The sequence below is a fragment of the Natator depressus genome, chromosome 12, assembly GCF_965152275.1.
Source record: "Natator depressus isolate rNatDep1 chromosome 12, rNatDep2.hap1, whole genome shotgun sequence".
Classification (NCBI taxonomy): Eukaryota; Metazoa; Chordata; order Testudines; family Cheloniidae; genus Natator; species Natator depressus.
Genome location: NC_134245.1, coordinates 2723953 through 2738778, shown reverse-complemented (window position 1 = coordinate 2738778; position 14826 = coordinate 2723953).

The following is a 14826-nucleotide window of genomic DNA, read 5'->3' as shown; positions in this document are numbered from 1 at the left end:
GTCAGCTATCGCAATTCCCGTATCTTCCAGCTTTTTAAGAAGCACATAGAATCATAGAATATCAGGGTTGGAAGGGACCTCAGGAGGTCATCTAGTCCAACCCCCTGCTCAAAGCAGGACCAATCCCCGACTAAATCATCCCAACCAGGGCTTTGTCAAGCCTGACCTTAAAAACTTCTAGGGAAGGAGATTCCACCACCATCATCAATGTCAATACATTTTAGAAAATGCTCTCTGACAGTCACCATTGCAGGGACATTTTCACTACGTTCTGTTGTTGTTACAAAACGCACCATTAAAGTCATTTGTTCCATATGGCTGATGTCAGATGTGCAGTCCAGAATAACAGAGTAATATCGTGCTGACTTCAGATCTGCAACAATCTTCTGTTTGACTTTTGTTGCCAGTAACTGTATGGTCTCATTTTGAATTGTTTTTCCAAGGTAGTGGTGTGTGTACATTTCTTGGGTGGTGACTCTTCTCAGATGCTCCTGGAGTACATCAAACTCAGCCATCAGCTCCACAATTTTAAGGAAGTTTCCATTGTTTGTCACATACAGCTGATCTGCAGTGCCACGCAGGGCTAGGGTTTGGGTCGCAAGCATTGTCACAATGGCAATGAGCCTTTTCAGAACATTTTGCCAGTAAAGAGACTCTGAAGCAATCTTCTCTTGATGCTGATCATCCATGGTGGCCTTTAACCTTAGTCTCATCTCCAGCTCTTTCCACATGTGGAATGCTCTCTGGTGATTTGCTGCCTTCTCATGGCATGCCAGATTTCTAGCCAGATTTTTCCAGTCCTTTGTTCCTGTAGAACCCAATGTGGCTGGAACATTAGACTGGAAGAGTTTGCAACAAAATCAATATGCAGCATTCTGGGTTTTTGAGTACATAAGCCATGGCCTCTCCACTTTGTCACCATTGGGGATTTCACGCCAGTAACATGTTGGATGGAAACTTCTATTTTCATTGTCTTTGGGGAACATGAAGTTTTTCACTTGCTGTGGCCCATGCAGTACAAGGAAGTCCCTCAGGCTACTGCTCAAGCAGGTCCACAGTCCTGGATCCTCTGGACTCAAGGAACTAAACTCAGCAGCAGCTGTTTCTTGCGCCTCCACCACACTCTTCTCTGATCTGCACTTTTCTTCAGGAATGTGCATGGTTACAGCCACTTGAGATGGAGATATGGATGCTGCAGCAGCTGCCAGGTCACCTGCCCTCTGACTGACTGGAAGATCAGGCGTCTCCTCACCACTCACATCCTCACTGGGGCCGGAAGGCTCACCGTGAACATTTGTGTCTACGTATCTCAGGAGAGCTCCTTCCTGCTTAGATAGAAAAGCTTCCTTTGCTTTCTTTCTTTTTCTGAATGCTGCCCCAGAGGGGCGTTTTCTTCTTTCACTCATGGCTGCTGTTCTGTGCCAGTGGCTCTCAACACTCAGTTGAAGGCTAGAAATAAGCAGGCTGGTAGCAGGGCCTGAGTGAGGGAAGATATCAGCGTCTTAGGGCCTAACTGGCTCCTACTACTCCAGTTGACAGCCTGTTCTCCTCAAGTGGGTTCAGGGAAGCAGCAGGACACAGGAAGCTCCCTGAGAAGCTGGGGCTAATCAGTGCAGGCTCCTGGGGGGCTAGAGAGGGACATAAGAGGCTCCTCCTCCTCTCTCTCCCTGCAGCTCCTGCTGCTTTCTGTTATTCCCGCTCCCCTTTTCTCCTGCCTGCCTGTTCTGTCTCTTGTGCCCTCCTTCCTCCAGCCCAGCACTCCCCCATCTCTGTGCATCTCGAGCAGAGAGAATACAGATGCAGCAGCAGCAGACACCATTTTCTACACTCTGGGTCCTCGTGGCCCACACACACACACACAAACTGGCACCTGGGGTGGGCACCTGGAGTAGTGGTGTAGGAAAGAGATGAGCTCTGCAAAGACATGGGCCAGGACATCGCTCCCTCTCTCCTCCTCCCCCGCGGCTGGAAGCAACTCCCTTCCCTTCCCTCCTGCACAGTGCTGAAAGGATGGTGCTGGCCACATTCTGCTGTGAACCCTGGCAGAAATCTGGGGCTTGGGGGCATGTGACCCTGCATGACACCCCCCGCCCCATGCATTGTCTCGGGAAGACGTGTCGCCAGGTACCAGGAGAGGGTCCATCCTGGGGGCCCAGCCTGGCATGGAGGGCAAAGAGCACCGGACAAGGAGCATCGGGTAGGTCAGTCACGTCCCCTGTGTGAGAGGTGTATGGGGGTGGGGGTAAGGGTATCTGTGTTTTCCAGTGTGAACCATAAATCTCAAAGATAAGACAGTAAATAAAAAGAATCCAACTATGCAGTATTTCTTTTTAACAGGGGCTCAGTCAACTTGATGTTAATTTGAATGTGTGTACGGCATAGTTCTGACTGATTGCCATTGAACTCGCTTGAATATGAGTAATTTTTCTAGGTGTCCTGTATTCAGCACAGGGAAATATAGTCACCCTGTTCAAAGCAACTGAAGTGAAAAATGTCTATTAATGATACAAAACAAAATGAAATTCATCAGGAGACACAGATATATTCCACGACTGTCACACTAACAACAGCTGCATGCACCAAGGGCCAAATCCACACCCTCCTCTGTGTGCGTGGTGGCTCCCAGGCAGTGGAAGGGATGCAGATCTGCTGTACAAGCAATGGAGGCTGGCTGCTGGGGCGACACACAGCAACTGTGTAACTGTGCCAGGGAGCTGTCTGTGCAAAAGCAGGCAGGAGATGGAATGTGAGTGGGACTGAGTGTGGTCTGAGATATTGCTGCTCCATTGATCCTCTTATTCCCCACTCCATAAAGACCACTCGAGCCACTGCAATCTACAGCAAAGGTCCACATTTATATGAAAGGTCTTGTGCATACATGTAGTTCCATAATTTATATGAATTACTTGTATGAGTAAAGATTTCTCACAAGTAAGGATTTACAGGACTAGGCCCAAAGACAAGTCACATTACTCTGCCTAAATGTCTACAACCTAAATTAAACAAGACAAATATAAAAGAGATGATACAGAGTAAAGCTTCATGCACGGCAGAAAACAGACATCAGATTCCAATGCACAAAGGAACAACAATCCAAGAGAAGAAGGGTATGTGGATCCAAACATCACCCTGCTGAGTTTTACAACCCAGGCATGCATTTTGCTAGCATGGGAGAAGCAGGCAGTGAGGTCATTAGAAGCTCACTGTACACAAAATGAAACTGACTAGTCTCGTTTTGTTGTTCAAGGCCAATGAAGTGCAAAAAGTGAACAGTTTACACAAATGGTGGACAGTAAAGTGGATCAGTGCAAATGCTATTGGTTTTAATAATCTATAGTGGTTTTGTTAGGAAATTACGTGTTGCTACTGAATGCTTAGGCACCCTGGCCTTGGAAACATCACTCGCTTGTTTTCACGTACTCACCTGTTGTAATAATACCTAGTCTTGTGTAGCACTTTTCATCAGTAGACATCAAAGTGCTTTACAAAGGGAGGTAAACATCATTTTATACATGGGGATACACACAGTGAGGGCCCAGATCCTTGACAGTATTCAGACCCCATTTCCACTGAAATCTTTCTGTGGGCTGAAGCCAGTGGCAGAGCTGGGTGGGTCTCAGCCCAGTGCACTATGGCTAGGTCATGTGATACCAACCCACCTCCGGCCGGGCTGGGGCTTTGTGCTTCTAGCACAACTATTAGTCTTAAACCTCGTATTTCTGATTTTACATCAAAGGGTTTAGTCTTACGGGCTTTGGTTTGATGCAATGACAATGCATGGTTAGTGTGAACATGGAAGGTGTTATTATTATTACGTTCTTTACAACAGCAATAGCATAACCCTAAACTACACAACAAGAATAAAAGCACTGACATTCCCAATGTAATCATATTATGGGCTTGTTTTCTAGCCTTAGTTACATAACACAATGCATTATCATTAGTACATAACGTAGACACTTTATAGGCTGTATAAAAGGCATATTTTTTAAGTTGATATATATTTTGAAGCATATGAATTTGACCTTGTAATTCAGAGATTTCCCGGACATCTGGTAGGAGTGAAAGCAAATTTTGGAACCGGTTAGGTACTAAGGCAGTTTAATTAAAGGTTATCTGAAACCTAAGGGCCAATTGTAGGATTCTATCCGCAGGCAAATAAATAATATGATTGCCTGCCACAGGGGTGAGATTAAAATGTACGTCTTGCAAAGTGGTGTCCTTAACATACATATAACTGTTATTAGCTTGGAAGAGCAGGTGTTTTGTCAGAGTGATTCCTTGTTTCATACCCTTCCAACAAACATTGTTATGAACAGTGACAACTTCCCCTGGCTTTAGTTTTTGTACACACTGAAGCTGTGGGGGGGGTTTAAAGGACAGAGTGTTCATTTACTTCCTATTCCTATTCAAATGTTGGGTGTTATTTCAGAAGCACTGACTATAAATGGGTTAGGCATACCAGGTAGTTAAATTTTCTAAATGTTTTGGTGAATTATTCAATCCCACATGCATCCTCCCCATATACCCAGCAGGATTCGGTATGTGGGAACCCACATCCCTTTAATCAGTCCATATGCTTGGAAGGAGCACTGTGAACATCTGCACCTGCACCCAGAAAATTTCCAAGTACGTTTCCATGGCCACAAATCAGATGATAGAATCACAGAATCATAGAATATCAGGGCTGGAAGGGACCTCAGGAGGTCATCTAGTCCAACCCCCTGCTCAAACCAGGACCAATCCCCAATTAAATCATCCCAGCCAGGGCTTTGTCAAGCCTGACCTTAAAAACTTCTAAGGAAGGAGATTCCACCACCTCCCTAGCTAACGCATTCCAGTGTTTCACCACCCTCCTAGTGAAAAAGTTTTTCCTAATATCTAACCTAAATCTCCCCCACTGCAACTTGAGACCATTACTCCTGTCATCGGCTACCACTGAGAACAGTCTAGATCCATCCTCTTTGGAACCACCTTTCAGGTAGCTGAAAGCAGCTATCAAATCCCCCTTCATTCTTCTCTTCCGCAGACTAAACATCTCCAGTTCCCTCAGCCTCTCCTCATAAGTCATGTGTTCCAGTCCCCTCATCATTTTTGTTGCCCTCCACTGGACTCTTTCCAATTTTTCCACATCCTTCTTGTAGCGTGGGGCCCAAAACTGGACACAGTACTCCAGATGAGGCCTCACCAGTGTCGAATAGAGGGGAACGATCACATCCCTCGATCTGCTGACAATGCCCCTACTTAGACACCCCAAAATGCCATTGGCCTTCTTGGCAACAAGGGCACACTGTTGACTCATATCCAGCTTCTCGTCCACTGTCACCCCTAGGTCCTTTTCTGCAGAACTGCTGCCAAGCCATTCGGTCCCTAGTCTGTAGCGGTGCATGGGATTCTTCCGTCCTAAGTGCAGGACTCTGCCCTTCTCCTTGTTGAACCTCATCAGATTTCTTTTGGCCCAATCCTCCAATTTGTCTACGTCCCTCTGTATCCTATCCCTCCCCTCCAGCGTATCGACCTCTCCTCCCAGTTTAGTGTCATCTGCAAACTTGCTGAGGGTGCAATCCACACCATCCTCCAGATCATTTATGAAGATATTGAACAAAACCGGCCCCAGGACCGACCCCTGGGGCACTCCACTTGATACTGGCTACAACTAGACATGGAGCCTTTGATCACTAACTAGACATGGAGCCACTGATCACTTGATACTTCTGAGGTATTTGTAAGGGCAGTGGGCCAAGCCTGATGCTCACGATCACTCCGAATGGCCATAAGCTGGTTATTCAGGAAATCCTGAATTTCTGAACATGCCAGATCCCACTGCAATGCCTTCCCAGCATTAGCGATATTTAGTACCATCGTCGTCAGAAGTCTCTGGGTTAGTGAACTAAGTGTGGAGATAACACGTAATTTACCAATTTCAGCCTGTACCTGGGTTAACTGTGCTCCAGTAATAAGACCTGGGGCTTTTTACAACTGTCCTAATTTCTCTTCATGTTGTTGGCCTTTATAAATATTCTAAATTGCAGCTGCGCTATTGGCACCATCCCATAGGTGTCCAGCCAAGTCCCTCTTCTTGTTAGAGGAAACCCAGGCCCTTTGCTGTGCTAACCTAATGGCAGCCCCTTCTGAGCAATTAGGATATGTAGAGGTCACCTGAAAACTGAATAAGGGCAGCGTGAAGTTTATAGTCTCTAGTGTAGTCACAGTCCATTGATATTCTAACACATCTCTCTTTGGTGAAGTACCATACCACATTTGTTGGCTAAACACTTCTATATATTTCTGAGAGGCATTAGCATTAATAGCACAGGAAAGAGTTAATAGCATTGGGGGGAGAGATAGCTCAGTGGTTTGAGCATTGGCCTGCTAAACCCACAGTTGCGAGTTCAATCCTTGAGGGGGCCATTTGGGATCTGGGGCAAAAATTGGGGATTGGCCCTGCTTTGAGCAGGGGGTTGGACTAGATGACCTCCTGAGATCCCTTCCAACCCTGGTATTCTATGATTCTATTGCAATATGGTACAGGTTAAATTATTAGTTACTGGGATTATTTTAATGCAGGTAAAATTTCCAGTGGCAGAACAGACTCTTTGCGTATACGTTTGATTATTCACTACTAGGGTGACCAAATAACAATAAGGACCCTTTTTATCTACCGTACTGCAGACTCCAGGAACAGCCATCCTATCTACTTCGCTATAGAACCCATTAATCTTAATTTTTTATTTTGGGGGCTTATTTGTAGTGATATCACATATTTCTATTTTCACTGACCCTTTTGTTTCTTACTGAATTGTTTGCTTGTATGAACTATTTGGAACCTTAAAAAATAAATTTTTTGAACAAAATTTGAGTAAATTACTAAGCTGTGAAGGCCTTGGCTATTGGGTTTTATTAGAATATACAGTGTTGTCTGTATTTGGGTAAGTTACAGGGGTGGTGGCAAAGGTGGAGGGGATGGTGGGGTAATGTTCGTGGCAGTAAAGCGTCTTTGGTATTTTTCATCAGGAAGCCAGCTGGGGAGGGCAGTACATTTTGATGTCCGTAAGCACAAAGCCCAGACCCTGGAAGAAATTTAAACCACCACTTAACTTCACAATTCCAAGAACGGTCCCCACAGTTCCCTCCCTGCTAATATACAATCCTCTGTTTTCTTCACCAGGGCCAATTTTTAATTTCCTTTGTCGTCAGGAATTCCCGGCCCTTGGTGGTTTCAGCAGAGCGAGTGTTCCTTCTTCTCTCTTGGAGCAGTCGTGGTTTAGCATTATGCAGGGGAGAGGTTACTAGCACATCACCCTGTAATGATTTGGGGTTTTTTAGCAAAATGGTAGTTCTGTCAGTGGACAAGGGAGAAGTTACTAGCACTTTACTTTGTCCTTTTTTCTGCTGTCCAGAAGGAACAGCAGCACCAGAAGGAGAGAGAGACCGATCATCAGTTGGAGAGTTATCTCAAGTTGGAGGGGCCTTTTTGCAGTGAGAAGCATGGGTCTAGGGAGTCAGTCCTTGGCACATCACAGCAGTATTGGTAGTTAACAGAACTTGGTAAGGGCCTTTCCAGTGCGGGGTCAGGGCGGTCTTTCGCTGATGGACCTTTATGTAGACCCAGTCTTCTGGATTCAGCAAGTGGCAGAGTTGCTTAGGATCCTTGGGTAGTGCTTTTTTTACCTGTGTCTAAAGAGACCTAACATATTTTATTAGTGCCTGACAATAATTAAGCATTGTGTTATCCATTAAATGCATGTCCATCTGGGCGAGAGTTAGTGGAGGTGCTGCTGGAAGCCGCATTAGGCATGAGGACTGAGTGCAGTCTTTCGATTGGGAGTCACTCTTATATTTATTAATGCTAATGGGAGGGCATCTGGCCACTTTAAGTTTGTTTCAGCACAGATCTTGGCCAGTTTCTTTTTCAAAATCCCATTCTGACGTTTTACTGTCCCGGCAGACTGCGGGTGGTGGGGGTAGTGGAGGTTGTGTTGGATCTGCAAAGCTGTACATAACTCTTTTACAATTTGTCCAGTAAAATGAGTTCTACGATTACCGTTGATACACACTGGTATGCCAAATCAGGGTACAAAATCCTTAAGCAAAAGTTTCACAACAGTTTTGGCATCTGCTCTTTTGCAAGGGAAGGCCTTAACCCAGCTTGAAAAAACATCAACTAAAACTAACACATATTTATAATTACAACATTTAGGCATTTGAATAAAATCAATTTGAATATTTACAAAAGGTCTCCAGGGCGGGGATCAACTTTACCATCAACAGCTTTACCAACATTGTGCTGCTGGCAAATCATACATTGTTGACAGTAGTGGTGTGCTATAGAAGAAAAACCCGGTGCACGCCAGTCCCTTTTAACTGCAGCAACCATCCCCCATTTGCTTACTTGCGCTGCTCCGTGGTACATGGGACCAAAATAGGGCAAGAGCACCTGACGCGCAACCAGGCGGCCACTCGGGGAACGCCAAAGGTGATCAGGGTGTAAAATGCACCCAGCAGCATCCAAGAACATTTTTCAGCCTCTGATGCCGCCTCCTGGATCTTGGCAAGATCTTCAAGGGAAGCTAGCGGAGGCTGCTCAATCAAGGCACAAGTGTACGCAGCCTGAGGGCATTTTCACATGTAACTTTATCATGAGGGGTCTGGTGAGCTGTACATTTAACAATAGCAACCACTTTGGGCAATAAAAGGACATCCAAAAGAGCAGATACATACAGACTATTCTTAGGAGAACCAGTGGATGTAAGAAAACCCCTGTACTTTCAAAGTAAACCATAATTATGTACCACTTCAAAGGCATAGCAAGAATTTGTATAAATAGTAACTGTTTGATCCTGAGCTAAAATACAGGCTCTGGTCAAGGCAATAAGCTTAGCAACCTGGGCTGAAAACACAGAAGGAAGGAAGGCACTTTCAATAACAGAATACAAGGAACATACAGCATAACCAGCTACAAATTTACCTTAGAATCTTGCAAGCACAAGCCATCTACAAAATAAAGGAGATCAGGATTCTGCAAAGGCACATCCAGAAGATTTTTTTTTTTTTTGGACTGGTAAGGAGAGACGTCACAGCTACGCAGTCATATGGCTCCCCGTCCTCCGGCCCAGGCAATAGAGAGGCAGCATTTAGAATGGGACAGTGAGCCAAGGTAATATGAGATGAAGACAGCAAACAAGTTCATCTTTAGTGAGGCGGGAAGTAGACAGATGTTGTGTCTTAGATTTCAACAGAAGAACTGCCACGGCATGAGGTACAGTGACAGTTAATGGCGATCCTAAGACTATGGATTTAGCTAATTGCACAGAAAGGGCAGCTGCAGCTACAACTCGGAGACAGGCAGGAAATCCAGCTGCCCAAGCGTCTAGGGTAGTACTGCAATAAGCAAGAGGACAGCGTTTATTTCTGTGTTTTTGCATTAGTACAGCCAAGGCAAACCCATTACACTTGTGACAGAAAAGAATGAATGGTTTAGCATAATAGGGAAGCCCAAGGGCCAGGGCCCTGGAAAGGGCTTCTTTAATGGCCACAAAGGCTTGTTCAGCCTCTGGGGACCGTGGATGCAGCTTGGGGGTGCCTGACTTAATCTGCTCCTGCAATGACTTAATTACTGTCACATAACCCAAAATCCACTGTCTGTAGTACCCAGTCCTACCAAGGAAGGTTTGCATTTGAGAAATAGTGACAGGCCTAGGCATGTTTAAAATAGCTGTAATGTGAGCACCTGCTAAGTGGCGAGTGCCAGGTGAAATATCATGACCAAGGTAATGAACTTTGGGTTGGCACAGCTGGAGTTTTTTCTGAGATGCCTTGTGACCCTTGGCAGCAAGAGCTGTCAGAAGAACCAAAGTATCAGTTTTACAAGATTCAATGGAAGGGGAGGCCAACAAAAGATTATTCACATATTGTATGAGTACAGATTTTCCTGGAAAGACCACATTGTCCAAATCCTTCTTTAAGATCTGGGAAAACAGGGATGGAGATTCGGTATACCCTTGGGGTAAGCGAGTCTAGGTGTATTGGCGCCCTTTATAGGTAAAGTCAAACAAATATTGGCTATCAGGATGAATGGGAATGGAAAAGAAAGCTGAGCAAAGGTCCACAACAGTAAAGTGAGTGGCTGTGGGGGGAATACAAGAAAGAATAGTAGCTGGATTAGGAACCACTGGAAAAGATGGCAAGACAACAGCATTAACCGTGCGTAGATCTTGAACAAACCGATGGGTGTTTTTCCCTGGTTTATTTACGGGGGAAAAAGGTGTATTACAAGAACTAGTAGTAGGAACAATATTACCCTGCTGTAACAAGGAATCCATTACTGGAGCTATTCCCTCCTCTGTTTCAGGGCGCAGTGGGTATTGTGATACCCTTGGAAGTGATTTAGAAGGATGAACAAAAATCTCAACTGGTTAGGCTGTTTGGATCTGCCCCACTTCGTTTGCATGCCGAGACCAAAGATAAGAGGGCACTTGTGACAATAAGTGAACAAGATCAGGGCTGAGAGCTGCACGTGGTCAGGCTGACTCTGTTGTGTGAAAAGAACAGGAGTACTTGTGGCACCTTAGAGACTAACAAATTTATTTGAGCATAAGCTTTCGTGAGCTACAGCTCACTTCATCGGATGCCCCTACTCTACTTGCGCTACACTGATGACATCTTCATCATCTGGACCCATGGAAAAGAAGCCCTTGAGGAATTCCACCATGATTTTAACAATTTCCATCCCACCATCAACCTCAGCCTGGACCAGTCCACACAAGAGATCCACTTCCTGGACACTACCGTGCTAATAAGCAATGGTCACATAAACACCACCCTATACCAGAAACCTACTGACCGCTATGCCTACCTACATGCCTCCAGCTTTCATCCAGACCACATCACACGATCCATTGTCTACAGCCAAGCTCTACGATACAACCACATTTGCTCCAACCCTTCAGACAGAGACAAGATCTCTATCAAGCATTCTTACAACTACAATACCCACCTGCTGAAGTGAAGAAACAGATTGACAGAGCCAGAAGAGTACCCAGAAGTCACCTACCACAGGACAGGCCCAACAAAGAAAATAACAGAACGCCACTAGCCATCACCTTCAGCCCCCAACTAAAACCCCTCCAACGCATCATCAAGGATCTACAACCTATCCTGAAGGACGACCCATCACTCTCACAAATCTTGGGAGACAGGCCAGTCCTTGCTTACAGACAGCCCCCCAACCTGACGCAAATACTCACCAGCAACCACATACCACACCACAGAACCACTAACCCAGGAGCCTATCCTTGCAACAAAGCCCGTTGCCAACTGTGTCCACATATCTATTCAGGGGACACCATCATAGGGCCTAATCACATCAGCCACACTATCAGAGGCTCGTTCATCTGCACATCTACCAGTGTGATATATGCCATCATGTGCCAGCAATGCCCCTCTGCCATGTACACTGGCCAAACTGGACAGTCTCTACGTAAAAGAATAAATGGACACAAATCAGACGTCAAGAATTATAACATTCAAAAACCAGTCGGAGAACACTTCAGTGTCTTTGGTCACTCGATTACAGACCTAAAAGTGGTAATTCTTCAACAAAAAAACCTTCAAAAACAGACTCCTTGAATAAAGACTGGGAGTGGATGGGTATTTACACAAAGTAAAACTATTTCCCCATGTTTATTCCCCCGCCCCCCCGCTGTTCCTCACACATTCTTGTCAACTGCTGGAAATGGCCCACCTTGATTATCACTACAAAAGGTTCCCCCCGCCCCGCCCACTCTCCTGCTGGTAATAGCTCACCTTACCTGATCACTCTCGTTACAGTATGTATGGTAACACCCATTGTTTCATGTTCTCTGTGTATATAAATCCCCCCACTGTATTTTCCACTGAATGCATCGGATGAAGTGAGCTGTAGCTCACGAAAGCTTATGCTCAAATAAATTTGTTAGTCTCTAACGTGCCACAAGTCCTCCTTTTCTTTTTGCGAATACAGACTAACACGGCTGCTACTCTGAAACCTGTTGTGTGCAGTGTAGCTAGCACCAGATTGGTATTCTCATTAGGACCTTGTAGGAATACGCCATCTGGTGTGCAATAGATAGTACAGCCTAATTTACACAACAGATCCCAGAGTAGCAGCCGTGTTAGTCTGTATTCGCAAAAAGAAAAGGAGTATTTGTGGCAGCTTAGAGACTAACCAATTTATCTGAGCATAAGCTTTCGTGAGCTACAGCTCACTTCATCGGATGCATACTGTGGAAAGTACAGATGAAGTGAGTTGTAGCTCACGAAAGCTTATGCTCAAATAATTAGTTAGTCTCTAAGGTGCCACAAGTACTCCTTTTCTTTTTACAACAGATCCCGTTCCAACAAATTAAAAGGAGAGGATGGACTGAGTAAAAAGGCATCTTGATCAGAAATGGGTCCCAGGAAAACAGAACCGGGTTTTGTGACAGGATGTGGAACAGGTTGATTTGAAATACCAATGGCATTAATATGACAAGGGAACAGAGGGAAATTCTAAATATCTTAAGGCCGATTTGCTAGCTTCAGTGTCCACAAGATAAGCAACAGATTGTCCTGCAATTTCACAATTTACATATGGGCCTTTCTGATTAATAGGAATGAAAGGATTCATGATGCAGTTACGTTCCCTCAGGCTGTTCTAATAAGAATTGTTCCGTGGGGGAGAAGGAGCCGCTTCAGTGTTTGGGAAAGGGGGTGGAGGATTTTGAGGTGCTTGGTTTGGGCATTCATTTCTCCAGTGTCCCTCCTGGCCACAAACATGGCCTGCAGTGTTCCCTGTTGAGGCAGGATATGAGGGACCTCTCCCTCTCCCCTGACCTTGTCCTCATTCATCCCTCATTGCCCCGCAGCCTCTATATTGATAAGTTTGCAACTGCAAGGCCAAGAGTTTTGTTTCAGAACTTTCTTTCTTCTGCTCTACGCAAGCTGTACAATGGTTGGCAACTGTCACCAATTCAGAAAGAGGTTTAGTTTGTCAGCCAATGCAGATACACTTAACTGCTGCTGAACCTTTGGTAAGAGTTCTTGAACAAAGGCAGCCCCCACTGCCTCTCTGGCATGGTGGCAGGCTGGGCAATTCCCGAATGTTGCTCAAATACCTTAGTTAGTCTATTTAGATAATCGGTCGGGGATTTGCCTTTGTTCTGTTTACAGTTATTGATCTTTCTCCAATCCGTTTTCCTAGGGCAGACCTCCGGAATGGCGCTCAAGAGGCGAGTTTTAGCCTCAGGGCATCTCCAGATTTGGGGTCAGCACCGGGCCACTGGGCCTGAGCAATTAGTCATTGTTGAACCTTGGCTGGCAGAACTACTCGCAAGAGTTGGTTAACATCTGCCCATGGTCGATTGTAACACTGAATTACTGTCCAGAGCTCCTTTCTAAACCTTTCTGGCTCCTCTCTAACATTAAGAGTAACAAGAAGGGTTTCTTCAGGTATGTTGGCAACAAGAAGAAAGCCAAGGAAAGTGTGGGCCCCTTACTGAATGAGGGAGGCAACCTAGTGACAGAGGATGTGGAAAAAGCTATTGTACTCAATGCTTTCTTTGCCTCTGTCTTCACGAACAAGGTCAGCTCCCAGACTGCTGCGCTGGGCAACACAGCATGGGGAGTAGGTGGCCAGCCCTCTGTGGAGAAAGAGGTGGTTAGGGACTATTTAGAAAAGCTGGACGTGCACAAGTCCATGGGGCCGGATACGTTGCATCCGAGAGTGCTAAAGGAATTGGCGGCTATGATTGCAGAGCCATTGGCCATTATCTATGAAAACTCGTGGCGAACGGGGGAAGTCCCAGATGACTGGAAAAAGGCTAATGTAATGCCAATCTTTAAAAAAGGGAAGGAGGAGGATCCTGGGAACTACAGGCCAGTCAGCCTCACCTCAGTCCCCGGAAAAATCATGGAGCAGGTCCTCAAGGAATCTATCCTGAAGCACTTACACGAGAGGAAAGTGATCAGGAACAGTCAGCATGGATTCACCAAGGGAAGGTCATGCCTGACTAATCTAATCGCTTTCTATGATGAGATTACTGGTTCTGTGGATGAAGGGAAAGCAGTGGATGTATTGTTTCTTGACTTTAGCAAAGCTTTCGACACCGTCTCCCACAGTATTCTTGTCAGCAAGTTAAAGAAGTATGGGCTGGATGAATGCACTATAAGGTGGGTAGAAAGTTGGCTAGATTATCGGGCTCAACGGGTAGTGATCAATGGCTCCATGTCTAGTTGGCAGCCGGTATGAACTGGAGTGTCCCAAGGGTCGGTCCTGGGGCCTGTTTTGTTCAATACCTTCATAAATGATCTGGAGGATGGTGTGGATTGCACTCTCAGCAAATTTGCGGATGATACTAAACTAGGAGTGGTAGATACGGTGGCAGGTAGGAATAGGATACAGAGGGACCTAGACAAATTGGAGGATTGGGCCAAAAGAAATCTGATGAGGTTCAACAAGGATAAGTGCAGGGTCCTGCACTTAGGACAGAAGAATCCAATGCACCGCTACAGACTAGGGACCGAATGGCTAGGCAGCAGTTCTGCGGAAAAGGACCTAGGGGTGACAGTGGACGAGAAGCTGGATATGAGTCAGCAGTGTGCCCTTGTTGCCAAGAAGGCCAGTGGCATTTTGGGATGTATAAGTAGGGGCATAGTGAGCAGATCGAGGGACGTGATCGTTCCCCTCTATTCGACATTGGTGAGGCCTCATCTGGAGTACTGTGTCCAGTTTTGGGCCCCACACTACAAGAAGGATGTGGATAAATTGGAGAGAGTCCAGCGAAGGGCAACAAAAATGATTAGGGGTCT